We start from the raw sequence: 3,357 nt of genomic DNA on the forward strand, positions 1-3,357 counted from the left end.
TTTTGAACTGTTGCAGATAGTTTTCTCTCAGGGAAAATTCAGGTGGGGATAATTTACTCCAAAGTAAACCTATAGGCAGTACGAAGAGCACTTCAACAGGTCTGTCTCCACATCTGCACCACCACAGTCAAACATACACACACACATATGCATGCATATACACACTGAGCCCTCCATTGCAAATCTGGACCTTGATTGCCCACAAGTTGTCATGTCATACTTCCAGAAATGCAACACACACTTTTGGCGTAATTTTATAAAAACACTACTTGTGGGCTACACAGGGCCTTAGCCTTCCCCAGGCACCCTAAGCCCTATGGGGATAGATGACCACAGCAATGTTGATCACCTACAATGCCAGAAACAGATGTATTAGTGAGGTGCTTAGCCCAGATTAGTAACCCTCTTACTTGTTGTACCAAATTACAACATTTGGTACACCAAATACATACATATTTAGAATATCCACCCCTATGTCTGAATTAATACAACCAGGTTCATATAAGAAGACAGGGCTTGCTGGGTTCTGGCCTGCTGTATGCTGTGTACACATACTAATGGTTTCTTAAAACAAATAAGTAAAATAAAAGGTGTAGGAGTTCAATATTCAACAGGAACATGCTCCCAGAGTTACAGATACACTTGGTGGATTGTTGAAAAATGGTTCAGTTCAGAACACAAAAGCTTCACACTGTCAGTGTCACACATTTAATATTGTATAACATTTTATTAAAACATAACTCAAAGTTACTTACAATGGAAGCTACTATCTTCCACATATTAGCATTACTATGAGAAAACCCTAATGAGTGCATGATGAGTTTATCATTCTCTAACTTCTTTACCTATTCACAGCATAGGGAGATGGAGCACACAGGCTGAACAGTCTGAGCACACAGTTCATTCATGGAATAAATTTCTTCAAAAATCAAGCAGTATGTTTAATATCCAGGATCCTTTGGAAAGAAATATATTTGATAATATATTAAAGAGAGCATGATAGGACTAAATGAAGATTCTGCAACCATTTCTATGTATATGAGCATTTATATTTTAAATTATATCTTTTATTACTGGTTTATATTTACATTTAGCTAACACATAGCAATCTTGCCATCAATCTTCTCACTCAAGTAGATATACATGAACTAAAAAATAATTTTTATGATACTGGTTGTATTTTTCATAAGAATAAGATAGTATCAGCAATAACACCACTATTTATGTCTCTAGCCAACAAATTAATGTTATTTTCATTTTTTCCAAAATTGTTCATATCAAAATGACACAAGAAACTAGTCAGATGACTAAAAAACTATCAAAATTTATTTGAAAGTTGAATACTTACCAAAGTTTTTATCTCTTTTCCCTAGTTATAGGGAAACCTTACAATACTTAGATAGCAAATATCAGGGGAAGAGTACAAATCAAGAGATATTTCTGCTTATGGGACCAAAATGTATTCCACTATGGTAGGTTTGTCTGTTTCCTTAGAGAAAAAAAAAAAAAAAAATCAGAAATAAGGGTGAGAAAGCAAAAAGTAAAACTCTGAAAAAATGAGGCTTCAGTCTTTATGGCTTTGACACTATGCTGGCTTTCACCCAAGATTTCTGTAGAACAGTGTGTGGAGGCAAAATGTTCTGCACTGCTTCTAGGACATACACTTTCCTTTGCCAAGTACGCCAGGGCTCCGTAACATACTCATACAGCCAACACATCTCTGGTGTTTAAAGTCTAATCGAAAAAAATCCACTCACTAAATTGAAGGGAAATCAGTGTTCACATCCTGAAGAAGATTTGAGTCAAACCTACCTCAATTTAAATTATTGGCTCAGATAATTCAAACATTGTCATTATCTTTAGAACAGTAAGCCACTCCCTTCAGCAGTGCTTGAAAGAGCCATTTATTCTCCCTTTCTTCCTTTCCTCTGAAATCAGTTTCTCTCACCATAGGAAACATGCTGGCAAATTGTGAAGTGCAAAGAATTATTAAGATAAGTTAGTGAAAGAGGTGAGAATAGAAATCAGGAACTCTAAGCCTAATTCATGTGCCTTGAGGCTGAAAAAGGATTATATAATGTAAGGTTTCCTTTATCAGACACCCACTATTATACATTGCACGAGAAAATGCCTCTCAGAAATGTTTATGGTAATGCTTTTTCCTTGGTTGGCAATGCCAAGATATCAGCATCTTTTAAAAAATAGAATAAGAAACTACTGTATATTCCATGCATCTTAATGTTTCAATATATATAAAGAATTCACTAAGTTTATTATACCATCTACTTGATTTGAAGGGGGAGGAATTAATGAAACACCAAAATCTGGTGAAGCAAGTCTGAAACTTACTAAAAATCACTTGTTCTGTCACTGCAGTGACATTTGAAAAAGTCTTTACTGAGATCAGAGAACTGATTTTTCAGCAAAGCAATCTATCTGTGCGAAAAGCAAATTATTTGCTATAATCTATATTCAATATACTCTTTCACAACTAGAAAAATAAAGTACATCAATAAAAGAATCATTTAAAACCAGAAGAAGGTGACAGGGAAGATAATAATGCCAAAAGCAGCAGCTACTTCTGCTCATTCAAACTCAGCATAAAATTAACCTGTAGGAGACTTTGGCACTACACTGAAATGTTTAGAGCACATTACATATATAGAAGACTTAGGCAGCAATGGTTTGGATGGGTTTTCTTCCTTTGTTATTATTAGGGTCATTTGTAAGCCTTTGGTCTGAATATACATATGTAGGGAGTTTTGTACTGCCATCTGTTGATGAATTAGGAATAGAATTGAAGTCCACACAAGAATGAGATTGCTCCCACCATCCTTTCGAGAGAAAGAGGGAATTGAAAGTTGGAAAAAAGTCAGTCTGCATCAGCTTTTCCCAGGAAGCTCTTAGGGACTCACCAGAAATGCACGCAAACCCCCAATGGCATGGAAAGAAAGAAGTTCTGTTTTGTGGTTAGGGCTCTGCTTAAAGGTCATGCGACTGATCCCACGCTGCCACCAAAGGTTTTGTGAGGAAATGATACAGATATGTTTGTAGGAAGGCATCTTTGCAGTAAAGGAGCACTTTGTTAAAGTGGCAGAGGACAGCAGCAGAAAACCTAATTATGGTTGTTAATATCCACTCAGACATGTCCTGAAGACTTCAGAAGCTAGCCCCAAAGTACAATGGATCAAAACACTGTTTTAAATATGCATAGTGTCCCACAGTTACTGTATTGCAAGAAGACAAAGAAAAGGAGAAACATACATATTCAGACTCAATATTTGAAGGACAGTGATTCTAGTTAAATAAGAACATTATTTTTTGGTAAATAGTTTTTTGCAAACACACAGACTGAAC

General features: G+C 35.8%; 1 long non-coding RNA gene across 1 annotated transcript; it reads right to left on the reverse strand.

Moving 5' to 3' along the window:
• Positions 1–703: 703 nt before the first annotated feature.
• On the reverse strand, positions 704–1,539 carry LOC141922234 (uncharacterized). The gene is made up of 2 exons (XR_012622913.1): positions 1,349–1,539; positions 704–956 (listed from the first exon to the last, which is right to left on the reverse strand). It is a non-coding gene; the product is annotated as an uncharacterized LOC141922234 (long non-coding RNA).
• Between the last annotated feature and the right edge of the window lie 1,818 nt (positions 1,540–3,357).

Source organism: Strix aluco, chromosome 4, assembly GCF_031877795.1.
Source record: "Strix aluco isolate bStrAlu1 chromosome 4, bStrAlu1.hap1, whole genome shotgun sequence".
In the NCBI taxonomy this organism is placed as follows: domain Eukaryota; kingdom Metazoa; phylum Chordata; class Aves; order Strigiformes; family Strigidae; genus Strix; species Strix aluco.